General features: G+C 47.8%; 1 protein-coding gene across 2 annotated transcripts in view; it reads left to right on the top strand.

Annotated features, from left to right (window-relative positions):
• Positions 1-877: 877 nt before the first annotated feature.
• Positions 878-27685, top strand: part of LOC119112695 (lachesin) — a 128861-nt gene continuing 102053 nt past the window's right edge. For both annotated transcript variants that reach the window (XM_037236952.1, XM_037236951.1), the window contains exon 1: positions 878-1107. The gene's annotated coding sequence lies outside the window, so the exon portion shown is untranslated. The remainder of the gene's footprint in view (positions 1108-27685) is intronic.

The raw sequence follows: 27685 nt of genomic DNA, 5'->3' as shown, positions 1-27685 counted from the left end.
CTCTCTCTCTCTCTATCTCTCTCTCTCTTCTCTCTCTCTCTCGCTCTCTCTATCTCTCTCTCTCTTCTCTCTCTCTCTCTCTCTCTCTCTCTCTCTCTCTCTCTCTCTCTCTCTCTCTCTCTCTCTGTTGTGTTCTTTGTCTCGTGTTCCCCTCCCTGACAATCCGGAAAGTAGAAAACTTCTCGAACTGATGGGCAAACACTAGCATACAGGTCTAGTTTTTAGGAATGCCTTGAATGAATACTTAAACACGCGACGTCTTGAGAATGCCCTCGCATTTATTTTGAGGCGTGACTTCAAACTCGCTTTGCCGAACAAACCTGGCAGGTGTTGCCTGTTGCCTCACAACAACTATAAATACCTCACAGTAACACCACCTCGGATCTATACCTTTATAAACGATGCAGTTAATCAAAACCGTTTAGTTATCAACACTAGATAATAGTCGAGGGAAACACAAGAAGGTCCGACCACCATTACCGTTGCCTGATAGGTGAGTGTGTGGGCTAAGCTGTCTCAACATCGGTTTGCACTCACATATGATGGAGTCATGAAAGGAGCCACAGTCAATGTAGTGTGCACCTGTCGTTTCCACTTTCTAAACGGAGTGCATCGCACGTTGATACACATGTTACAGAAAAACCCGCTGACCCCTAAGGCCCAGTTTGAATCTGTTTTAACCAACTCTATACCTTCCTATACCTCCTTTTCCGGGTGTCGCAAACAGAAGTGTGTATCGTGTGTCACGCGCAGGCTGAAGCTCCCGTTCACCAGAACTCAATTTCGACATTGCCTCCCTTTGAGCCGATTTCGCTGTGCATCTCGCGCTCTTGGGTCGCAACAGTAAGCGCACATCATTGCTCCATTTGTGCCCCAGCGCTGCCGCTCCGCGAAGAGAAGTGCCCTGCGCCTGCACTCCACCTAGTGTCGCCTGGCGCCGGGAGTGGCGCTGCCGTCGCTCCGGCCCCCTCGACCACCACTTGCAGGGCGGTGAGCGTGCCGGGAGGGGTGCGGCGCGCGCCTGAGGCGGCTCGTGACTGGCCGGAACGGTGGCGGCGACACGGAGGCATCGGCGACGCGGATTAGCTGACGGGAACAGTGGATCAGGTGGGTCCGCCCCTCGCGTCCGGTCGACGGAAGCAGGGGATCAGGTGGGTCCGCTCCTGTCGCCCCTGTCGCCGAGGGCCGGCCACGGGCGGACAGAACGCCTCCGGCCGCACAAATACCAGTCGGCGAACGGTATGGCCGGGAGGATGTGAGCGGCTGTCAGTTGCCACGGCGTTACATTGAAACACCTCAGATTGCCGTAAGCACTTAGCGGCTCCCTGTGGGAACCACACATTTTGTCACGAGTGATGGGGATCTCAATGATAATGTAGGGCATTAAAATCCTTTTCGCCCAATACATTTATTTCCGCCAATTTTCGGTACGAACATTGGTAGCAAATGCTGTAGAGAATGCGGTGCCGCACTTTGTTCTACGCTAGGCGCGGCTGCTACGCACGTGTGCGTGATCGGTGTCATTCACTTTACGGTGGCATGAACCGGTGCGTAGCGTACCGACCCGTCCCCGCATTCGCACCCGCACACATTCAGATCTGCCATCAGTCCAAGCAGTTGGTGCTTTAAGCATTCTCCCAAAATTTTAAATGCTTCTTGAAAGTAAATTATATCAAACCGGGGATAATTTTATTACGAGCGGTGTAAAGCTTAAATGCTTCATTAAAAAAAAAACATTCCTAGATTTTTGGCTGCCTATTTCGATACTCACCGCTGCTTTCGAGACTACGACTTCATGCCACAGGCGCTTTGCACGAAAGGCTACAGATCTGTTGGCTGCAGACCCAAACCGTTCAGCTCATTAAAAAGTGCCAGTAACTAGTCTTCTATTTATTGTAGATGTCCGCATTATCTCTGGGAGCTGACTGTCAACAAGTTCTTAACTGCGTTGAATCAAGTAAATTTGTTATGGATTTAAGACGCAGTCCTTCAATTCCTAATTTGTTTCCGGGCTGGATGGAGCTATTTAAAAAGTGTAATGTCAAATGACGCACCATAAGTTGGACCACCGACAACGAGCGACGGGCCGGATGTGCGCAAACTGGATATGTGACCGGCGGGATGTGGCCAGCTGTCGACATGTAGCCGGCGGCATGTGACCAGCTGTCGACATGTAGCCGGCGGGATGTGACCGGCGAGGTATGGCAGGTTGTCGACATGTAGCCGGCGGGATGTAGCTAGCTGTCGACATGTAACCGGCGGGATGTGGCTAGCCGTCAACATGTAACCGCCGGGGTGTGACCAGGGGCATGCGGCTGGCGGGATGTAACCGGCGGGACGTGACAGGCGGGATGTGGTCGGCTGTCGACACGTGACCGGTCGGATGTGACCGGCCGGATGTGACCAGCTGCTGACTTGTGACTGTCGGGATGTGGCCGGCTGCCAACATGTGACCGGCGGGATGTGACCGGCGGGATGTAAATAGCGAAATGTGACAGGTGGTATGTGACCGGTGGGATGTGGCGGGCGGAATGTGACAGGCGGGATATGACCGGTGGGATGTGACCGGTTGGATGTGGAGGGTGGGTTGTAACCGGTGGGATGTGACAGGTGGGATGTGACCGGCGTAAAGTGACAGGCGGGATGTGACCGGTGGGATGTGACAGGCGGGATGTGACCGGTGGGATGCGGCAGGTGGGATGTGACCGGTGGGATGTGGCAGGCGGGATGTGACAGGCGGGATGTGACAGGCGGGATGTGGCAGGCTGTCCACACGTAACCAGCGGGATGCGCTCAGGCTGGAGGGCCGCCCAAGCTCGCCGCCTGAGCTGACGGCGGCGGCTGACGAGTGGGGCCTGCGGGGGCCATCGCCGTCGGGTCACTCACGGCAAATGTGCTCCTCAGCCGAGCGTGCATCATTTATGGGGCACCTTCTGTCATGGAGACGACGCGGTTCCGTCAAATGTTTCCGGGGGTGGCTGGCCGTCCAGTTTCGATGGTAAGATGGCCACAGTGTACGGTGGATCGGGGATTTTGGTGCTGTGGGGTTAAAGTAGCAGGGCGTGGCGTGCTCTCCTTCTCAAGCATGTAGTCACACATGGGCGACTTAGATCATTGTGATTATTTGGCGGACCCTGGTGGGAGTGCATCGACAACAGCGGTTGGGGTATTTCAGCGGTTGCAGCGAAAGAGCTTTGCACATACCATTGCACGTTTTTTACTCCCTTGACCCAGAGTTGCCTTTTATGTAAACATGAAGCTCTATCATTGCTGGAAACGGCCCGCATGGTCATAAAATGTGGCCGATTTCCTGCTCGGTTTACGCTCAGCTTGGCACCAGGTTGGCACAATGTTGGCCGACGCTTGAGGCCACGACGCCGCGCGCCACAAGCGGGGTCTCCGGAGGCGAACGCTCATGTCACGCCAGACCTCAGCAACAGGGCTACAAATCGATCTCTGCCCACCGTCGGCCAGACCTCTGCAACAGGGATCCCAATCGATCTCTACCCACCGTCTGCCATAAGCAATGACGGCGAGTCGTTCCGGATGAGAACCTTTGGCTTGGAAGATACCGTGACAAATTTAAAGGTTTCATAAAAATATATGAGGTAGTTTGCAAAAGCCTGAAGAGAAAAGAAAAGCTTCGTTTCATGAGCCTCAATCCTATATCAGAGGGAATGTTTTACATTTGAAGATATTAAACCAAGCATCGGGTGTGATAAAACAGGCTCACCTATAGCTGTTGCCATGCTTTTTAAGTGGAAAAGACTGTTCTAGACAGCATAATTCTCGGTTAAGTAAGTCTGCTGTTCAATGCGTCATGGTTTGATTACGTCATCGAATCCTGCGCAACCTTGATTGATAGCCAGTTGATGGCCGTTTTACCTAAAAATCTTGCTCACAAACGCCAGATATGAACTCATTGACAATTGCATTTTTTGTGTTTCATCGCCGCATGGCTTATATAATTGTACGATTTGGATGACATTATTATGACGTCATGAATGCCAAGGTGACTTTGAAGTGCTTTTCACGATAAACCTATTCCCCATTTTCGCGGGCGTATAGCTCAGAAACTAGAGCAGGTTAAGTCTTAAGAAGAGCACGATTGTGAACAGCACCAAAAGGTCTTAAAGATAGCAATTTCAATTTAAAACCCCATATAAATATGAAAAATTCCCTTCAATGCCAAGAACTGCTTAAGTTTTACTCATCAAATGCGTAATGCAGGTTTCAGGGGAGTTTACAACGCGGGTGGAACAGCTTTTACTTTGCTAGTCACAGGCCCCCCGAAAAAGGTCTCATGCCATTTTGCATCACATGCATTGGTTCGGCACATCAGCGTCACGGACTATGTCATGTGGCGGCTTGAGTGGACCGGGCGCTAGTGAATAGGTGCCGCGTGAATTATTGCACAAAAACGCCGGCGTTGAGCGAAAAATAGCCTGCGCTCCTGACGGAATCAATACAATGGCCTTTTAGCCCACCCTCCGCATCACCGACCCATTTACAGTGATCCGGACTGAAAAGGAGATGTTGAACGGTTTATGTTTCACAAAAGCTATGGTTTTGGGTCATCCAATAGATAGAGCAGAGCGTGATCTCAGGGCGTTGGACGGAGATGCGCTGGCTGGCTGGGAGAGTTGGCGCTGAAAACAGGCTGACTCCGTTGTCGGGCTGCTCGCAGTCCGATGAGTGCAAGGCTGCGTCTGTGTAGCAAACCTATATTTTCATTGTATTTAGATGCGTCTCTGTCATTTCAAGTTAACCAAAAATTTGGGTTGAAGTTATAAAAAATACACACAGCTCTTGGCCTCTGAGATTAATTCATTGCAATCAAACGAAGGATGGAAACAATAATCTACTTTCACTGCACGAACAAAACTGATGGAAGACGCCTGAACGGCTACACATAATACATGACATGAAAGACAACTCAGCCTTTAAACGACCTGGAATCCCTCTCAAATTCCAAGTGTCTTAAAGTGCAACGTGTCTGACACCATATATACTGATCGGTGCCTCCCGTCGTGCTGGAAACCGATTATGTCGCGTAATCATCGATCAAGTCACCTTTGTTCACACCATATCCCAGTTCGCTATGCGGAATTCAGGAAGTTTTGGAACATGGCACTGATAAATATGATACTCAATGTTCCCGCCTGCCTCATCAGGCGCCTTGCTAGTGGTCTCAAGAGGTTTACAAAGATGCGGAAGAAGGTATGAGTGTGGGCTTAGAAGCGTTAGTACATTCTGGGTATTATGTTGCCGGCAGTGTAATATTTATTAGTCTAGACAAGAGGGCTTCGCGAGTACAAATTCCTTTACCCGAACCATCCACTACCCATGGAGCCGTGGAGCTGTGTCCACACTCACCCACTACACGTACCTGATCATTCGTACCTACCCGTTACCATTTCATTTTCCATTGCCGGACAATTTAGCTCCAAATTGTGAAGGAATTTGGGAACGCTTGCCTCCTTACTTATTCCTTTACCTTGATAATAACAAAAGCGGTGTGAATGCAGTTAAGGATGATTATAAAAGTGCAAGTATTAACATTGTGCAATACTTTTTGAAGCAACTACCCGAAATTTCGGAAACGTCTTACCCGTCCCCGCACCCATGACCATGGTTTTCACAAAACCTGTCTCCGACCCAACCCGCCTCTCATTCTATATGGTTGCCAGTGGCATTAACCGGTCCGTTCAGTCCCCTAATGGAGACTACACAAAGTACTGACATATTGCTGATAAAGAGGGTCGTGAAAGAGAACTTTGAGATGTTGAGAATTGAGACTAAGAGCGTACGAAATGCGTCGCATGGTGTGATTTCGTGATGCGCAATCGGATGAAGTTCATTTTTGCATTTGGTCTCATACTTGGCACTCATAGACGGTGTTTGGTTGCCCCGGCCCGGGAACCACTAAGTGGCAGGTGAAGAGTGCTAGGAAGGTTGATCTTCCCCACAAGGTGAGTAACCTCACGTACCCCCTTAAGTTGCAGTTCCGTTCTTCTGAAACGTATATAAACGTGTACAAGGGCCATCGTGGTAAGCTCGTTGATATCGCAGCCCATCATCGTGGAAATAAAATCGAGATATTGAGGTCACGGACCCAATCGCGGAATGTAAACGCATCGGCACACAAGCGCACAAGATGCATTTTGGTGATCAGCGCCGGTTTCTAGATTTCGTCAACTTTGCTAGTTTTGCCTCCATCTGCAACTTAAGGAGATAATGGTACGACTATCCTATTGATCCAATACTGCCGTTAGCATGTACACACAGGCTTCTGTCAGCCCACCGGGTTCTGATGAAGGCCTCGTATCAAGGCATGCCACTTTCTGTGATGTCGTCCATGCCGGTGCCGAACATCCGCACGTCCAAGGCACTGGCCAAGCAGCAGTCATAACGGCACTGTACCGTACACCACAAACACCAGGGGGCCATGTGCTTTCCATCAGTAAAGAGTGCAGTGGGATCTAAGCTCGCGTCTGCTCGACCAGTTCTCAGTAAATGTCTGCAGGGATGGGCGCGTTGCTATCGTTATGCAGTTGGAGCGGCCAGGAGCCCGAGGGCTAGCAGGATCAATAGGCAAGCAGGATCCCGCCCCAAACGGTGGACTGTGCTAGCGAACACGTTTCAAATTTCACTAGCAGCGGCCGTTACGAGCGAATACCCGCGACATGCGTAGTTACTGTTCCTGTGGCATTTGTGTTGTATTGCAAGCAAAGGGTCGGTCGACCGGAGAAACCCGAGTGTCACTTCAGCGACACGACCAGTTTGCGACAGACACGCGTCAAAAATTTGTTTAGCTCACATAATGTTTGTCCCCATGTGACAAACGGGCCATTCCAGTGTCCTGCACTCGCTTATGCATCAGTCATATTGTCGTCATGAAAATTGTGCCATTTAGCTTTCAGCGAACCGGCCGAAACTTGGGGATCATTCCCGGAATGACGGGCTGAATGGGCGGTCTGGCCTCGACGATGTTGGTCTGATCGCCGCTGTTTCGATTTTGCCAGAACCGTGCTTGGACCAAGTAGCTCGGGGTAAAGACTGTACTGCCTGCCCATTGTTCAATCTTGAGTGAAGCGGTTGTAGCCAATGGAACTTCGACTTCGAAGCAGGGTTGAAACAAACAGCAGGTCAGTCGTAAACACATAGCTTTCGTTTCAATTATCCGCAGAACTCGCGAAGCAGCCCTTGTGTTTTAGACATCAGCTTGAAGAACACCGCACCGTAAAAAACTAGCATCGAAAGGGAACATCAACGAATTTGCAACTCACCCCGCTCTCGAGTTGTACCCCTTCCCTGTCTGGCCTGGGATCGATTGAGCCGAGTCAAGAGATGACTGGAGCGCAAACGACCTCACCAGCCCGCGGATGTGGCGGACCGGTGGCGCTGTGCCGTTCGCTCTCAGCATGATGTCTGAGACGGCGCGGAAGCTCCAGGCTACAGCAGCGGCGCCCCGTCAGCTGCACAGTCGACAACGGCAGTGGTGTCGACGTGAGCCGCCGGGGCGGTGCAGCCATCGGTCTTCATGACGCACTGTCGTGTCCTGAACGACGCACCCTTGATGATTTTGAGTCATGGACACATGGTGTTTACATTGGTGATTATACCGGGCACATGGTGATTATGCGCTTGTTAGAGCGAAGATGCTTTAAGTGTAGAACACTGTGGATACGGGATTACAATGGCGAATGTGTCCGGTAAAAACGGCGAAAGCAGCATCCTAAATGGTACAGAACAGAACGTTACCGCCTTTCAGCAAGCAGGGATGGCTCAGATAATATCCAGCTGTGGTGTTGTGATCAAGAGAGGAAACCCGATGGAGTCCAGACGGGAAGCGGTGACGTCACACGCTGCTCAAATTCTATCGATACGTAACATTTTTCAGAGTTCTAAATGTGGGGAAATGATATCCCGTGCGATGGAATTATATGAGACGGCACTCAGTGAAGCCAGATGTAATCAAAGACCGAATTCCAGCGGCGGTCGTCCTCCGAAGACGATTTGGAACAAATATGCACGCGAGCCTCCTTAATTCTTGGGATTCCTTTGTTACCATCATCTTTGCTCTTGGCGGCGGCACATGCTGCGACCATTTTTCTTCGAGAGGATATCTTCAAACTCACCTTAAGCGCATCCGTAACCGCAGTAGATCACATATTGCGTCTGGGCGATTTATGCTTCAGTTACTTTAGGCGGCAACTGTTAGCGAGGTGCGCCAACTCTGTAGGTCGAGCAAAACTGCACTGATAGGTAATGTCGATTATTATTGTTTTGCACAAAAACCTTATGTATTTTCATTTCTCATTACTTAACGCGGTGTTCAATCTGAATGTACCTTAAATTCATCGCAGATATTTGCCTTCGAGATGTATTCACGTTTGCAATTTATGATATCTGGGGCATTTTCCCCTGTCCCTCTGCATTTCCAGCAGAGGCTGTGAAGCTGTCTTCCCCTGTGCTGGGAGAGAAATGGTGAGTTCATCTGAGCATATCGGTATAGAGTCGTTTATCACCTACTCTGTGGAGAAAGAGCAAGAGAGAGACACGGCAAGAGAAAGTGAGAGAGAGAAAAGGAGAGAGAGGGGAGAGAGGGAAAGAGGAGAGAGAGAGAGGGAGAGAGAGAGAGAGAGAGAGAGAGAGAGAGAGAGAGAGAGAGAGAGAGAGAGAGAGAGAGAGAGAGAGAGAGAGAGAGAGAGAGAGAGAGAGAGAGGAGAGAGAGAGAGAGAGAGAGAGAGAGAGAGAGAGGGAGAGAGAGAGAGAGAAACTTGAAAGAAAGCAGCCATTTGGCATCGTTTATAACTCACGGCGAATCCAGCCCTGACGCTGGCGCGAGGGAAGCGCTGATTACTCGCTTCCGGCTGGCCGTTGTTGTGAAGAAAGGAACTTGAAGGAAGAGAAAGTGATTGGTGATCGTTGTGACGACAGGTGGTTTGAGCTCTTCATCGCAAGATTTTATAGGTCCCGTGTGAATTAAAGGCAGAAACACATTTGTATGCATGAATGCCTAGCTATTTTCGGTCATTTATGCTTTGAACCACGCCATTAAATTTTTACCAAATTAAGGATTTGTTCGCTTTCGCAAATGCCCAGTCTGTTCAACCTGCATATTCCCGGCAGTGGATCGCTGTTGTAGACCACCTGGTAAGAAAATTCTGCTAGTTAGGTATCTGGAATGCTATTTAGATTGTAGTATGCTCTATTGGTATTTCGTTATATTTCATTATTCTCAACGGTCGTCGGTATACGCAATAAAATCGAAAGGGATGCTCTTAGTGCCGTTTTCGGAATCATGGTAGGCACCAGTTTGTATATGAGTTGTGCGCTAGCCACAAATAATACTGATTAGATTTCATTTTGAATTATTTTGTGATGAGACAAAAGGCCGGGAGAAACAGCCTTCACAAAGTTATTCGCCGTCGACTCGGCAAACGCCATGATGCAATTATTGGTTAGCGTGGGGTACGTCGGGAAAGGAATATTTAGCCGCGATGATGCATTCAGGGTACAAACAAATGTGATAAAAGCTAGACTCCCTTGGTGACTTGAGAACAGAAAAGTGGTCATTGTCTAAGTAAATAGTGATCTTCATGACATTTGTTTTTAAGATCTTGTTATGGCCCAGTGCCATTTCTTCTTTTACTTGATTTTTTAATCAGGCCGTGCAGCGAAGCTGTCAGTTTCCTGAAATGCCGCTGGTGAGAGACCGACATTGATGTCTACTAACCACACTGGACATGAAACAAATGAGAGATTCGCGTGATAAAGCACCCTTAACATAACATTTCAAGTCAAGCGTTAGGCACAGTTGCACTCTTATCGACGGCATGCAGCACCCACTTCGTCCCACTTCGTCAGCATCACACTTGAGACCCGTTTTCGAACACAAACCAGCGCGACTCGGATGGTAATGATTGCTGCCCTATACATGACAGTTCTAGATAGAACACTGCCATCTGTTCTTATTTTGAGCAAATATGGCATCAGTGGATGACGATGTCACGGTGATGACGATGCTAGCGAGCATCGGAGATGGCTTCTGTACGCAAACTTGTTTAAGTTCGCCTGCGGCGACGACTTGCAAAGCTTAATATGTTTTGAAAATAGGTAGTCAATTTACTCTAAGTCCAGCATTTTCTTACGGATTGGTCAGAACAAGGTGGACCACGGCGCACAGCATGCTTCTGTTAAACCGTTCAACGACATGACCAAGCGACAAGTGCGGGCGAAAAGCGACATATCTCACTGAATTGTAGCCGCCCATTTTTTGAAACATTACAGGGCATGCCTGGACATTTCAAGTGCTAGACTGAACATCTGCCTCAGTGTTAAAGCTCTTGTACTTGTCATGGAATGACTCCGATGTTTAATGTCACCCCGATTCGATATGTTTCGACATGGCTGTGCATGTACCGTCTGGATTTCCACCTGGTAGGCTCCACCCTTATTGTTATCTATCGTCACACTACACTTAGTGCTTGATAATGTGGCTGAGCTCAAATAAAATGTCCTTCCGCAGGACATATTTCGTTAATATGATCGGGCATGGGGCTCAGTGATGTGGAATGGTACTCTCACCTCGCGACTGCCTTCAACTTAGCAGCGCACTTGCATTAACCGTCCGATGGCGTATTGGTAACTCGCTTTTCAAAGTACGGCAAATATTACCTTAAAGGGAACGTTTCCCGTTTGAGGATACTGAAGCAAGCATCAGATATAATGAAACAAGCTTGCTTGCAACTACTGGTATACTTTTAGTGGAAATGACTGCTCTTTGCAACGGAATTTCTCTGTTTACTAAATATGCTTTTTGATACGTCATTATTTGATCGTTATTTGATCGATTTGTCTTCGTACCTTGCACAACATTGATTGAGAGCCAAAAGGGCTTTATATCTGCGAATCATGCTCACGAACGCCAGATATGAGCAACTTGACAATTATATTTATATTGGCCTTGATAGCCGCATGCCTCATGGAATGGTAGGATTTAAATGACGTTTTTATGACGTTATAGATGTAAAGTGACCTTTAAGTACCCTCTCACAACAAATGTCCCACATATTTACGGCCTTTAAGCTCAGGAACAAAAGGGCTCTAGGTCTAAAAAAGGGCATGGCGATGGGCTGCGTCAAAAGGTTTTCAATGCGGCTATTTCAGTTCAAGACCTATTCAAATGTGAAACACTCAATTTAAAGGGAGTGTCCGCCCTTGAGGCACATTTAAAAAGCACACTCATGAATAACAAGTAAATAAATAAATAAATGTACCTTCTACTACTAGTCCCGTCTACTAATACCACTGGGCAGTGCCACTATAGCACTGTCAAGACATAATGAGGATATCGACTTTGATTACTTTCGTATCCAAATTGCCTTGTCAACGCTTTGTGACAGCACTGCAACGCTTCCCTGCGCTCGCGACCATCGTTGTCATGACAACAACCGTGCGCATTTCTACTGGTGCGAATAAAATAAAACGTTCACGATTGGCCCAGGCGGCAAGGGCCTGTTACCGAGAAATTATTTGGTTGAAATTTGAACCAGTGTGTCACATGGAGCATGAGATACTACCATTACCAAAGCCAAAGTGCGATTCAAAAAGAGCCACTGTGGTGAACGCCATGGGGAAAAATCAAATCTATAGTACAATGTTTCGTTAAATTTGCGGGATAATAGCCGCATGTTCGCATATATTTTTGTCTTAACAGTGGTAAAGCCCTCGTAACATTTATTACACAAACATTTGGACACGTTGGTGCGTTGCAAACATTACAGAAAATACACACGTTGGGAAAGCATAGCCAATGAAACGTGGTGAGCATAGACATGTAGGAAAAATACTTTTATAGTGGTGAGCAGACAGTCAAATAAGATTTCTCCCACAGGGTCGACTTTTCAACTTAAAGTTCTGTCTGATTCAGAAGAATTTCGCAAAAAATGGGTATTACTGATCAAACCGTGCGCGTCTTAAGTAAAAATAAATCGAAAGCGCAAAAGGATGAGACGTTGCCTTCAAGTGTTCAAAATGAGACGAAAGTGCGAGCAAATATTACGTTTTCTGAGAGAACATTTGGGACAAGAATTATGTTCGTGCAAAAAGCAAAATTATCTGACCATCCACAAAGCTTATATGTATACTTAGCTGCACCCTTTCAAAACCAGATCATAACCTAAGCCTATCGCTGTTGATGATTTTCATCTGCGACCTGATGTAAAAGGTGACACCCGCGTCATCGGCATTCAGTGTTGTCCGACTGCGACGCTGCAGGGTTTGCCGCCTCTCCATTGGTGGACCAAATGGTGGTTTACGTAAGAGAACTGTCATGAAAGCCACATTGCCTGCGGATTTCAGGGAACAAGCAGCTGGTGACATTACGACACTTGTAAAGACGCTCAATTTTCACTGAACAGTCGCTTCAGTTTTTACAGAAAGGCGCCAAGTTTGATGTGCCGAGCTGGGAAGGCTGAGACGTTAAGTATTCTTTTGGAAGTTAGAAAAGAATGACTTTGGAACTTTGCTGGGTTATTAGCGAAAACCTGGTAGTGAAGCCTTTGCTTTGCTCAGTTTACTATACTAGCTGCAGCAAGTAAATACCTATTCACACCTTGCAGACTGGTTGCAGAATTCCGTGCAGATTTTGCATTTTATTCAGATGTTCTGGATTAAATGTGTCGCTCTCAGGTCTGCAGTTCTGCAAAGCGTGTAAAATACCTTAAAAGTGTTTTCTCTTTAGTTCCCAACAATAATTGATTGCAGAATTTGTTGCGGATTCTGCAGACTCTAGCTGCTGCGGAATGGAGGTGCCACTTTTGAGGTCTTTTACGGACGCTACGTGGGCACGCGGGCTTAAACATGACACCTCCAGCCCACATCACATTGCTGCCGCAGAATCTATATCGAATTCTGTAGTCGGTCTATAAGGTGTGAACAAGCCTTTAAGGCCGGTTCGCCTCGGGAGCGGAGCGGGCGAGCGGAACTGGAATGGAGCAGAACGTGAAGAAATAAGTCCTGCTATAGCCAGTCGGCCGATCTGACATCTATGTAAAGTCTGGCAACGGCAGGCGTTCTCTTATCACTGCGACAATTACTACGCGCTTGCCATAGTTTAGACTGGTCGTAACATTTCTGTCTGACTTGCGGGCGCTGTCTTGTCAGCTTGTCAGCGTCGACTTGTCAACTTGTCGGCGCTGTCACGAGCTGGCTTCTGTTTTTGTAATTAGCTAGCAGAACAACATGTGGGACAGCCCTCTCGAACTCCTCTTACTGGTATTCAGGTCGGGACCTGGTCAGTGACTGGCAGGACGACGGGTGAGACAGCCCTCTCGAACTCCTTCTCGTACTGGCGTTCAATTCGGGACCTGGTCAGTGACTGGCAGGACAACAGGTGGGACAGCCCTCTCGAACTCCTTCTCGTACTGGCGTTCAACTCGGGACCTGGTCAGTGACTGGCAGGCCAACAGGTGGGACAGCCCTCTCGAACTCCTTCTCGTACTGGCGTTCAGCTCGGGACCTGGTCAGTGACTGACGAGCTCGAAGTACCAGAGCCATATGTATTATAAATCATCATTATGATGCTGTGAAACAACTTTGTCTGTGATCTGCTGACACTGCCACGCGTGGTGACGACCTGCTCCTTTGGCCTGCGCTGGCGTCGTTGTTTATGGGAAGTTTGCGCGGGAGGCTGGAAGCGACTCACTGCAACGCTATGGCTCCCACCGCATCGCCACAGGGCGGTTCGACGAAATTATCGGGTGCGTAGCTCTACGCGTGCGTAAAAGAAACACAAAGTGACGCACAGTTGTACCGAAAGCAGAAGGACTAGCATTGATAAACAAGAAGGTATGTGGTTCCCCTGCACAGTTTATCATTTATATTGGCCTAATGTTAAGCTAAGAATGATTTGAATGCAGGGAAGTCTGCTGAATGCACGAATGAACTGAACTGATCTACCTCACTCAGCTCACAAAAAAACTGAAGTGCTTCGTAACCAGCCAGACCAGACTGTTCCATGGTAAAAGGCTTTTTCTCGTAAAATGCAAACATATTGAGGCAGCTGTATTCCACATTCAAACGTTAAAGCATATATAGGCCAGCTACAGATCTCTGGTACAGCCAGAAGAATGCATTAAAATGGCATAAGTCACCCAGACAATGTATTCGCCGCCCTGTTTTCACCAATTCAGCGGTCTGAAATGACATTACCCCTGTGATACAATTTCAGACCGCTGACGTTTGCCCTTCGCTCACGCTCCGTTCAAGAATTTAAGCTGACACCATTTTTTTCAAGGTGGCCCTATCCCATTGAGCGGAGCGTGTGTCCGTTTTACCGTCGCGTCTCGCTTCACACTGCGACTGTAACAACTTGACCGCAGACCGTTCGGCGGTAGCGCTCTTGCCCTGCTCCGCGCGCGCTCCGTCTGTGTTCCGCTCACGTTCTGCTCGCCCCACTCCCGGTGTGAACGGGCCTTGCGGTGTCTGGGGATGCACAGCAAGCGAGCTGCATACAAAATGCGAAACCTGTAATTCCCCGCATATCATCGGTCTGAAAAACAGATCATTTTCTTGCGACCATAATTTCCTTGTGATAGTTAGGGTATGTGCTTGTATCTGTTGGATAATTAGAACACACCCGTGATTTGATACCCTAGAGCATGCGCATAGCCGGTGTTTATAGGAACAGTATCGATGCAGGCTTGCATTCGCAGACATGTTTAGTTCTTGTCGTATATCTCCTTCATCATCACATGAATGATTTGATTATGTTCTTCAATAACAATCCCGTCTGCTCAAAACTATCCACCTCTTTATTTGGGGAGCAAAAGCTCATGTAGAACTCAGGAGCTTAGTTATTTTTTCAATACAATTATACACGGAAAACGTTTTGGTAGGGCATCAATGAAAATGGATCCACTGTTGTAAACATGTAGATATTAAGGCATTAGCCTATGGCCCAGTCCATTCTGTTTCTGCATGGGCTGCACAGCTCTAAGGCTACTAAAAGCATTAAGTATGGCATGATCGGTTGGGTGGGATCGGGTCCCTCATTCAAACACAAAGTTTGCTCATATTCGTAGAAGCTTTGCAGCGGAATTCGTGCCTCGTTCGCAATGAGGTTTTGTCACCAAGCTAATTAGCGCAGTGAATTGCGAATGACCTGTGGATAATTCGCAAGCCTGACTGATAACCTCCATTGACAATCTAGTTTTCCGGGGCTGTGGCCAGGCAGGTCCACCACATTGTGCCGGGGTTACACGGACGCCGTCAGTGGCGACCTGTGCTAGCAGTGCCAGTCCCCTGTTAGTTATGATGGTCGTCAAAAAAGAATTTGGACATGCCCTTTCCGCAACGTGGATTATTGCGTTTCCTTACAAAGCCTTAGCCCTTCCTAGTCGTCTTACGGTGACGGTGCTGGGCTGCGCTACAATGTGGCATGGGCGCCATATGCAGTATCCGTCTGCAGTATGGCACGGGCGCCGTCTGCAGTATCCGTCTGCACTATGGCATGGGCGCCGTCTGCGGCATCTGGCTTCGCCGGCCGTTCGGCGCCTGGCTGCGCCGCTCTGGGCTCGGGTCAGACTCTCCCGTCGTCCGCCCAGTCGTTGACGAAAATGTCTGGTGTGTTAGCTCGAGCATAGGTAGAGATACGACAGAGCTATTGGCCATGGTGCATGCTTACTTCTTGATTCCAGAAGCATATATCTGCAAAATACATACATTTTGATAATGTTATTTCACTAATAACTCGAATAATCTTGCTCAGATAATAACTGAAATAATATTACTCAAATGATAGCTCCGATAATAGTGCTCAAATAATAGCTCCAATAACATTATTCAAATAATAACTCATTATATGCTTTGATCAATTGAGTAAGTACAGCACATTTTGAATACTGCGGTAGCGGCTTACGAACATTTTTGTTTTTTCAATGCAAATCCAGACAATGCTGCATATGGTTACAATTTTTATGAAGTTGTAATTGTCACTGACCATGCCACTAGACGGAAAGATTATTGGAATACCATGGACCATGGGCAAATGTGAAGTTGATCTGTCCCGCGTCGGATCGAAAGGAGTATATAAAGTTTGTACTAGGTTTTGCACTGAAATAGCCTAGGTAAGACAGTAGTATTAGCCCTATTCCTTGGAAAAACCAGGAGAATGGAGATATAGTTATGTTCATATTTCGGCAACATGCCTTTATCGAAACAATAGCAGAAGTGAATTCCTTGTTTATATTTTTTTGAAGATCATTCGATGCAGTTCACAGGTCTGCTGTTCTTAAGGCCCCAAAAGACCTTCCTTGTTTTGAATTCTTGTTTTGAAGTGAATTCCTAATTTGTCCGAAGAATAAGGCTAACACTACTGTCTTATCTATGTGAATAATGTTCCTCACTCATGCACTGAACAACTTACTGAAATAGCCATCTTGAAAATCATTCAATGCAGTTTACAGCTCTGCTGCTCTTAAGACCTGAACTCTTCTAGTTTCTGAGCCACGAATATATGCAGACTATTTCGGGGATAACATTGCAAGGTCACCCATACATCCGTGACGCCATAATAATGTCATTCAAATCCTGCCAATTCATTGGCTATGCGGCGATCCAGGCCAATACAAATTAAATTGTTGGTCGTTGATATCTGGTGTTCTTGAGTATGACTCCCAGACATTACGGCCGTCAACTGGCTCTCAATCAATGTTGTATATGGTACGATGACGCAATGAAGCAATGCTGTATTGAGGAACATACCACTAAATCGAGAAATGGTGATGTCTTAAGAACATTCACAAGTGTGCACCATTTCCTATAAGATAACGACTCAAAACAGAACATAATAACGTAAGCTGGTAAGTGCATTTGGGAGGAAGCTTATGCATATAGATAAGGCAATAGTAACAGCATTATTTCCTGCAGAAAAAACCGGGAGAATAGAAAGATAGATGCGTTGACTTTTTGACATGTTTTTATCGACACGAATGACAGTAGCAAATGCCTGCTGATTCGACCCGATTTTTCAGGTTTTTTAACGCGAGCGACAGTTTTTACAAGTCACTTCCATTGATGGGATTAAATAAGGAACAACTGAGGGATTATATAAGGAACAGCAGCCATTACTACGATACAGTGCATATCTATGTAAGAAAAAATAGGGGATTTCAAGCAAACAGGCATCACCCAACACGAATCAGTTATACATGCAAACGATTTCAATTTAACAGGCATCGCGCATCATGCGTCACGCACCACACATACATGTGAACGATTTTAAGCTAGCACGCATAACACATCAAGCCACTTAACACATTCGCATTATCGGCCATGACGGGCACCGAACTTTAAGGTCTGGTCGTGGACTTTATTAGAGAAGATTCACTTACCAAAGTATACGCTTACCCCATGCACTGGTTCTGTGAATAGCGTTACGCCAACCGGGCGCATTTGAGGTAGTAGCTTTAAGTCGGTTTTCTATTCGCTAGTTTCGAATGCAATTTTGCTTTGGCATCTCAGTAGCCCAAAGTCATCGTGTTTTTTCAGGGCATGCCTCGCGCTGTGCTGACGTCACCGCACTGCCCAGCTGTTACGTGCCTGCCGTGGTCGTGGAACACTGCGATAACTGCCAATATATTTCCTTAAATAACTGGACGTGGTTCTTTAAGCTTCATAAGCTTCATTTGTTTAAATAACGCGAAAGAAAACGCCCTTGGAAATGTCGTGCTTGCCAGAAGTCGTTGGAGGTGTTTAAGAAGCAACGTATTCGTATGTAAAGAAACCATAAAGATGCGCTAGAACACTCGAATATACCAGTACCAATTCTCAACGACACGAACTAAGCTGGATCCTCAGCTCCAGTGACACCGCTGGGTAGCCGTTAACCCAGCTCTGGTGCCGCATAACGCGTGTCTGGGCCAATGCCGTCGCGGAAGGCAAGTCCCCTGAGTAAGGCACCGAAACGGCAGCGGTGTCCCTATATGAAATGTGCTTCACTGCTATTCTGCTTGGTACGGCTCATGTGTCTGGAAATCGTTAGGATGATCGAGCGCCTCTCTTAGAATGTAGAAAATGCGCGTGCATGTTCAAGCCAATATGGAAAGGCAAACAGAACTGAAACACTTCCTGGTTGAGAGAAATGTTAATTTGCCCGTGATCTTGCATTCTTGAAGGAGAAATTGTCGTGAATAACTTCTCCCCGATGTGGCTTTGGGAAAGTTAACACATGAGCGTAGACCATGAAACATCTGTCCTGTGATACGCAACATGATTTCCGAAGTTGCGCTCGCGTACAATTTGTAAAAGAGCTGCTGGGACTGTCGCAATAGAAAGAGGGCGACGGGGGCATGCATAAATGTACGGTGTAGAGTGGACCGAGTGCTGAGAAACGCTGGAAATTGATGCAGTAACAACAAAATAGTATTACCGTATTAGTCTGCTGTGAGGATTTATTTGAGAATGCCGGTAGTGTACTGCGTTAACCACTGCGCGTTCGGGAAACCAGACGTATGGGGTTCAGTTCCCCGCGGTGGCCGCCCTTCCTGCTAGGGTGAAAGGCAGGCGACGCCGCATAACCCCAGCAGCCGAGTGCGTCGTAAGGCTCCAGTCCAATGCCGACGAGGAATGCTTTGTTCCCAGGGACGGCCTAGAGAGACGCTGATTTTCAGGTAGACTTCGGGTATGACCCGGTGCCAACGAACAATGCCATTTCCCATACGGCCCATAACGGTTGCTGCCTGACGACGCTGTTTCAAGATGTCAGTATCTGAAGAAACTGTCCAGGCTTGGTTGACTGATAGACGAAGAGCCGATAACGCACAGATCATCTCCGCACTGTCCCGTCTGGACCAATAAGTCCCCGGTCTTCTGCCGAAAAGCCGATAACGCTCGGACCATCTCGGTACAGTCCATCTTGACCGGTAGGTTCCCGGTCTGGACTAATCGGTCCTTGGTCTTCTGGTTCCCGGTCTGCTGGTCTTCAGGCTGCTGGTTTATCGATCTGCTGTTGCTCGGTATGCTGGTCCCCGGTCTGCCGGTGTCCTGACCTCTACGTAGCTGTGTCGCTCTTCTAGCTGAGGCATCGGCCCATTGACACGTCTGCGTCGGCCTATAAACGAGCTCCGCGATTCAGACAGCCGAAACGGACGAGGCCTCGCCGGGAATAGCCTTCCCTGCTTGTCATGGAAATCCTCGGATATATCACACCTGCTGCAGTCGCTCGCGCTGCCTCAGCTATATCCAGCATGCATCATAATCCAGCATTCACTCGGCCTTGGCAGTGCAATCCCCTGGGATCAGTGCGGACCTGCTGGTGCCCCCCGGACATCGGACGGGATCGATCCCGACACCACGCGCGCCTCAGCGGTGTCGGTCGTGTCTGCCTCGTGCCCAGACGAGGTGCGGCGGACATCCGCCCGCCATTGACACGGTATGCTCTGGTCGATCTCCGTGCCGTTCCAGAGCCTGGGACGCGACACTTTCAAGCGAGGTGTTACTGTAAATTCTTAGCGAACATGGCGGACGCGTATCTGGTTACCGGTCACGGTTGTCATCGAGTACGCCACGCCCTTTGTCCGGCCATCCATGATGGCAAATGTCTTCGCAGGACATGCGGCTGCCAGGCAACGCCGCCGGTGTGATCACAGCAGTCGGCCGGCACCACAGGACCGGGACGATTCAGATGCTCTTGTCGCCTTTAACCCCCCTAATTTGGTAAGAAGTATGACGCGCTTTGGCTGTATTTGGATTGTCGTGTTTAATCCATGTCAGTCATATTTTGATTGTATGTAGGCATTCCCTTACCCAATGTCCTAGCTATTTCTCCGGATGAGGCTAGGATTTCCAATAACGGCATGCTGCCTGGTAACTGCAGCACATATTCAGCATGACCAAGGTCGAAACATTGTACGCGAGCGTCTTTGTGTAGCAGGTCTGTGCTCTTTCGCATGCAAACCATACAAGAGGTACTCTTGGAGTCACAACCCATGCAACACGCGTTTCTTTCAGAACTATGAATGCTGACCGAGCTCATTTTCGATGACTTGCTCGTAAATACGAGAAATTCCATGATTGTTAACTTAGCTCTGCTATTTGAGACCATGCTCACACGATTTGACGAACTTTCACAGGACAGATTTCACGCGTTGTTGTTTATTAAGAGGGGGGGGGGGGAACCCTGAGGAAGCCCCACCTATGAGCCGATCTGCCCACCTGCCCCGAGCTCAACCTATGATACCAGATGTTTTCGTCCACCGCGGGTGTTGTTTGAAGCTGATTTGATGGATTAAAGGGACCATTTTCCTCAGACTTAATTATTAGCTCACATTTCAGCACTGATTGCGCACCACTGTGTAGCTGGCCGTTTCGCTGACGTTATATCTGGAACGGTCCTTATTCAAGCCGCCTTAATGGCACGATAGATCTGCTAGTGAATACTGCTTCCTTGCTTTGCTTCGGCCAAAGTGTTTCCATTTGTCAGCACAGTGTTCGTCGGCGAACCCGAGCGCTTCGCCTCTTTTGTACGGTTTCCGATCACCCCGATCGGTGAAACGTTTTTTTTTTTTTAAATCTGCGACACATACCGGCTTCTAACAGTCAGTCGACCCAGGTGCGTTGCGTTTGTGTCGTGACTAAAGGCACGCCTTTAGGTGCTGGAGTTGGCCACCGTTCTTAATGATTGGGGCCTGACGTCTCACCGACTGCCAGGGCCATTTTCAGACGAATGCCTTCATTATGTATCATGTGGGATGCGGTGGTGGCGTGGCCGATCCCCAACCACGATCCCCAGACCGACAGGTCCAGAGTCCAGTGCTCTAACTATTATGCCACCATCGCCCTCGACCACTTTCATCAGAGAGTGGTGGAACACAAATTATGTGTTTTGTACTGGTGCCGCTGAGCGAACAGCGAGTCGGCAATAAATGACCAGCGAATGCCAAATCACACCTAATGGCGATGCTCATTGGCTGCAAACAAAAACGCGCTATTTTATGTAACGACCTGGACTTGAAGAGACTGTTCTACGGCATTGGTGGGACTGCCGGGCGAATACAACTGACCGAGTGGCCGCCCTGCGGCGTACTGAAACACTGAAAACGTGCCCTGCTGCTAGCATATGCGTCCTTGTTGGAGTTCTAGACAGGTGCCACGGATTTATGCTTTCATGAAGTACGATTGTTTTAAGTTCGCATCCACATCAGCCATGGATGTCTGAGAGCACGAAGCACGCACAAACAGCACGTGCACTGCACTGATGCAGTCAACGGTCATCCCTGGAACGTGCAATCATTCAGTGCTGTAGGCTAGACGATACAAGCTTACTAGCATCTTCAGTTGGGTGTAGTGATTTAAGAAAAAACGGTAAACAGCTTTATGCTTGGAAACATGTTAATAGCATTCATTTGGTACTCGCAACAAATATGACAGAGAAACGAACTGCTTAATAACGGAAAGTGTCCCGAGGGAGACCCATGGTTTGTCGGCATTTTACAATACCACGACCTTTTCTGCTCACCCGGGCGATGGCCAATTAAAGACTCTGGCAAAGATGCTTCTCGAAGCATCGAAAGCTTTCATTAACCATATTGTGGGGCTTCTGGAAACGTGGATTGGAACGGAAAGGGGGAGAGGTATTGCGATTGAAATTTTTTAGCGCAGTGTCGGGAACTGCAGCACGGAAAGTTATTTATTACAAGCGCATGTGGTTCTATCTCCTTAAATTTACAACCACGAGGCACACAATCCCATGTGTCTGTAGAATGCGCAATGTATGTCGAAGTACGTTGTGAAGCACTGCAACCTAGACGAAATTGATTTTTTCGTAATTCTATTATGTGTCAAGCAAAAAAAAAGGTTAGTTGAAAAGCAAAATTGGCTAGTACAGTTGCTTGTAATTCCTGTAATCTCACGTGATAACAGCAAATTACTGCCGTACCAAGCAAGTGGTTGCACTTTGGATATGTGGATTCCTGACCTGAATAGCTATCTCGGATGCAGTGTAATCGTTTTATCCTCCAGATGTTCGCAGTTCTTGTTTCCTAGCTTTTGGTCAATAAAGGAATAGATGATTATAGCAGTGTCATTAACTTCCCTTGCATAATGCGTCAATGACAACCACTCACGGCCAGCCAAAAGTAACACATTATAATTGCCATGCGTATATTAGGAAAGGCAAAACATTAATAAGATCGGACACTTTCCGTGATACGTGACCAAATACAATGGCCTAGACCGTGGCACTTCCTTTCCACTTGTTTATCGGTGCGTCAGCTGTTTTTACCTAGCGCTGTAGTTGAGTGGTGAGTTTAGCAGGTGGCCCGTCCGGGCGCCTGAGCTTCCGACCACGCCGCGGCGCTGCTAACCGACGCCGGTCGATGCCGCTCAGCTCGTTAACGATTACCGCTGACGCGCAACACAGGAAGGCCGTTATTTAAAGAGAGAGACTACAGTGGCTTTCATATTCGCAAAACGAGCAGGGCGTGAAATGAAAACAAGCCAACGGTATTTGCCAAGCGGCGAAGTTTGACGTAATGGCTCCGGGATTGAGCGTGGGGCTCACGACACGGCCGAGTCGGCTCCCTGTCCGTCCGCGACCGCGTGTCACGCTCCCAGTGGAGGTCGACAGTTACAGGGTCACCCCTGCTCATTCAGCGTGTTACCCGAGCGGACGTTACCTAGGTGGTTCCGAGGAACTGGAACCTCCGCACCTTCATCAAGGAGACCGCCCCTTGATGACGACCGAGTTGAGGTCCGTCGCTTACATGCACGCAAGTACCTAACTGCTCACAAGTACCTAATTCCCCAGCCTAAGCGCCTGCTGTTGCGTGGCCTTACCCACAGACTTTGTCTTTTTGACCAGAGCTCACAACAGGCCATCAGTTTTCGAGCCCAGCTAAATATGCATCCTACTCGGCGCGTGCTGACGCCGTGGTGACATTATCAGTCACTGCAAACCACGCTTGATATGTGGGGAGTTCACAGATGCTGACACGTGTGGTCTTACAGTACAATTGTTATCCCCAGGCTTGGAGAGCCTTGCGTTGTTTTGAATAAGTTTATCGCAAAAAAACGACATTTGCATGGCAAACTAAGCAATAATGCTGCATTTTACCAATTTTTTTAACATACTATGAGAAGCTAAGCGAATCCAAGCTAGGCTAAGCCGAGCATGCTTGTGGGAAACTTTTATTATAATGGATGAAGACCTCGACCGGAGCGATAAATAACTGAAATATACAGTTAGGCTGTTTGCCGAATGGTGCGAATGAGTTACGTAGATAGCATTGTGCACCAGAAGGTGAAGGAAAGCTGGATGCATATATGGAAAAGTACGTTTCCTTCTCTCCAGAACATTTGACGATAACAGCGGACAAAGTCACAAAGTCCCTCCCCCGAGTCCACCCGCTCCCGATCGCTGGACTTCGTTCTACAGCAACCGTTCCTTAAAATGTGCTTTGATCACGATGGCACACATTGTGATGCATGTACTCGTACAACATAAGATGACACACAATGTGATGCATGTACTTGTACAACATCAGATGGCACGCATTGTGAGGCATGTACTCGTACAGCATCAGATAACACACAATGCGATGCATGTGCTTGTACAACATCGGATGGCACGCATTGTGAGGCATGTACTCGTACAACATCAGATGGATGTCGAACTCGCTGCAGTCTTTTGTTGATAGTTGCAGATGGGGATTTCGACCTTTGCTCAGCATGAAATTTTAATAAGACAGCAGTAGTAGCCTTTTTCCTCGGAGAAAAACTATGAGAATGGAGATATACTTGGGTTGATATTTCGGCAACATGTCTTTATCCAAACAATAGAGCAAGTGAATTCAAAATTGCCTGCCGATGATCTTACTCGATTTTTCAGGTTTTTGTTTGAAACAGCAAGCCACAGTCAGGGGATTAAACAAGTAGCGATTGCCAGCCAATGCCAAGATATAGTGCCTATCTAAGAATTAGAATACGCGAACATACGTGTACATGTGAACGAATTCAAGCAAATGGGCATCACGCATCACGCTTCATTCAAACATGCGAGCGAGTTGAAGTAAATAGGTATCACACATCGCGCATCAATTATGCATGCAAGCGCTCTCAATTGAACAGGCATCGCACATCATGCGTCGGGGATCACTTACACATGTAAACGATTTTAAGCAAGCACACATCACACATAAACGCACATATCACGTTCGCATAATCAGCCCTGATGAGCCCTGTATGTTAAGACTTGGTCGCCGATTTTGTTTACCTGACTAAGCTGTAAAAGGGGCATAGGGTCCATACCTTCCTCGATTTGAGCCTGAAGGTGTTTTGTCGCAAAAAACGGTCACCGAAAGCTGTATTCCCTGTTTTGTTTGTAGTGTCTCGCAGGTGCTTATTATACCTCAACATAGGCTATGTTCCCCCAGTGTTTTTTACACAGTCTACACTTACATTTCGTAAACCACGTTTTTTTTTGCGTGCAAAAGCCTTGAAACCAAGAACAGCATAAAGGACATCTCTTGCCACCCGGACACTTAGGCTTTGAGATGGAAGATTTGGAAGATTGGCGCAGACTAATTTGGCTTTGAGTCCAAATTTTGCTGCTGTCTTATCTATGTAAAGAATGTTCCTCGCTAATGCACTGAATAACTTACGCCAGTTTTAATGATGCTGACCAAAGCTTGTGTCTCAAGCAAGTCACTGCTGGAAACGTCTCATTGTTGACATATCATTTGAATGACAGAAACTAGTGATGTCAGATGTGACTTATTAAAAAATAAGCTGATGCTGGTGTGCATGTGAGAATTGTTTCCGAAAATTGGTTTAGGCCAATTTGGCTTCGAGTCCAAAAAGGACTGACATGGCTGATAGCAGGCTAGCATGGTTTTTTCCTGTCCACATAAACTTTTGCACCTAAAAACTGCTGCTGGAGTACCAATATACATTGGCCGGGATCCTACAACTTAATATATATTATGCAGTGAACACAACTGTTATGTTTTGCCGGTAACTTCGTCAATCAATGTATTATGACGTTGAAATTCATTCTGACTGGGCTGTACCACGAATTTTGATCACATAACGGCGAAAGAAGGGAAAGTGGGGAGATAACAAGCTTTACAACAAGGTGCGCTGCCAATGATCTGAACAGTACGTAACAACAAGTGCGTACATAGTACGTAGCATATCAGGATGCATCATACATAGTACATAGTGTGCGTAGCAACATGTACGAAGTATAACAACGCTTCAGGAAGAAGAAAGATTGAGTGTTTGAGTTATTTATTTTCGTTTATTGTTAAAATTTAAAAGGGAAGTGGGTGGATCACAGCTTACCAGGCTAGTGAAGCAAGCCGCAGGATGTCAAACGCTGATTTACGGTTTCGCCACTATTTGACAGCCTTGCATACTGGTCGTTATAATTTGATATCTATTTTTAGGGAGATTTCCCTCAATATAATTAAACGTAACAACAGGGTAGATATGCTCATAATTTGATATTCCTTTTTAAGGAGCTCCTCCTTATTATACTTCACATTTCAACTCGATATGTGTGTTTATACACCAACACATTGTCTGCAGTACGTTCAACAAAATCTCAGCGAATGGTGAACCAACGCGCTATCGGAAACTGTGCAGAACAGGCGGTTTGGTCAACATTTGACTACCGCTTTTCAGATATAATTGGCTGAGTGCAGCGCAGGATTTCCGCCCCTATCGATTCAACAACATTGGTGTTAGAATGGGCGTACAGTCAACGCTGTTGGTATCGCATCGAACCCAGGATCAAAGCGATCAGATCCTACGCGCAGCCCCACGCATTTGCGGTTTATGCTATCCGAATTCCGGCCAAAATACGTTCAGCAGCAGTAACCATGGCGGTTAGACCTGTGAATGAACAGTCCAGTGATAGTCGTGATTACACATGTGTCAGGCATCGTCCCCCTCTCTCCACCCGGGCTGGGACTGAGTCCCCCCTCGCCCAGCCCGCAACCTGTCTGAGCGTCCACCCTGTCTTCGCACGACCCATGCGGCCGTAACTGGACGTCCCCCCAACCTTCTCCTGGCACCTGGGAGTCCCCTTCCCTCCCTCGGGGACGCAGCCGGATGTTCTCTGCACCTGTTCTGCCGGACGGCATCCGTAGCCGGTGTGACAACATCAGTGCTACAGCAAAATCTCCTACGGACAGGAGTGCTTTAACATCGGTCATACGCGACGTCATCTCTACTGCAAAAACTTATACAGACTTTACTAATACGCGACTTCGCTTCTATCGCAAAGACTTGTACACAATATGAGTGCTACATGACAAATTTATGTTTCCAAAACTTCTACTCTTCATTACTTATACAGCAAGGATTGATACAGTCCTCACTTATACGCGATGTTACTCATATTGCGAAAACTCGTACACGACGTGAGTACCTCACGACAAAACCTACAGTGCGAGACCGTATGCCAGCCGGTATTTCTGCAGCGAAGACATGACCGCAAGTCTCTCCTGTAGCACTAGTGTCGTAAGTTTGTGCAGTAAGGTGATGTCGTGTATAAGCAATGGCTGCGGGAGTTTTGTAGCAGAGGTAATGGCGGGCATAAGTTTTTGAAGGATAAATTTCGTGGTATAGCACTCATGCCACATATTTGTCTTTGCAGTTAAAGTAGAGTGGTATATAAGACTGCATACGCTTTTGCAGTAAAAGTAATGACGAGTAAAGATTTTGGAAGCATAAATTTTGTCGTGCAGCACTAATGTCGCGTAGACGTTTTTGCGATAGAAGAAATGTTGCGCCTAAGTATTGAGTGCATAAACGTATGTAGTAGAAGTAATGAACAGTATCATGAGAGAGTTTTGCAGCATAAGTTTTGTCGCGTAGCACTAGTGTCGTGTATAAGTATTGACAGCAGAAGTAATGTCGTAGCACTCCTGTTGGTAAGAGTTTTGGTGGGAGCGCTGTTGTCGTGGAACCGCCGTGACCGGGGAGGTGTGTTTGTGGCAGTACAAGCGCGTAATTGCCACTTCTCGGCAGCGGGGCGCTGTTTGCTCAGGCGGCAGGGAGATCGCAGCGCTATCGAGCCGCCAATACTAGCGCCGCCCGCCCGACGCTCTCGGCTAATTGATAAATGCCAGAGCGCTCGCGAGGGCTTCTGGGTCGCCAGCGCGACCAGCCGCGACCGCGGCGGTCGACTCGGCGGAGGATGAATACGGTTCGTGCTGTGGTCCGCGCTCTTCGCGGCCGCACTCGGTGGGTCACGGCGTGGGACATATTCGAGGAGCGCGCCGTGTGGACCATGCTCCGCTGAAGCTGCCGACCCGAGCTGGACACCGCACCGGGTCTGCAACGATAAAGCACGTCATCCCTGCCCTGAAAACAAGTAAAGCGTGAGTGACGGCGTCGGCTCGCGGCACCACGGGTGATTACGGGATATTCGAGCGTCGTTTTAACCGGACCCGGCGATGATGACAGCAGCGTCGCGCGATCAGGGGCGCACACAGAAGTCCCATGGGGAGAGGGGACCTCAGGGGTATCCAGCTGGGGGCGCGGGGGGAGCTCCAGGAAGCAATTATTCATACGCGTATAACGAATATCTTGTCTCTTCACCATAATGTTTTCTTCAGGCATGGTGGCGATGCTTGTTGGTTTGCTGTACCAGACAACGTAAAATTCAGGG

This window comes from Pollicipes pollicipes, unplaced genomic scaffold, assembly GCF_011947565.3.
Source record: "Pollicipes pollicipes isolate AB1234 unplaced genomic scaffold, Ppol_2.1 Scaffold_7261;HRSCAF=8764_pilon_pilon_pilon, whole genome shotgun sequence".
NCBI lineage: Eukaryota > Metazoa > Arthropoda > Thecostraca > Pollicipedomorpha > Pollicipedidae > Pollicipes > Pollicipes pollicipes.
The sequence above is the reverse complement of the archived record's forward strand: the minus strand, read 5'-3'. Positions and strand labels throughout refer to the sequence as shown.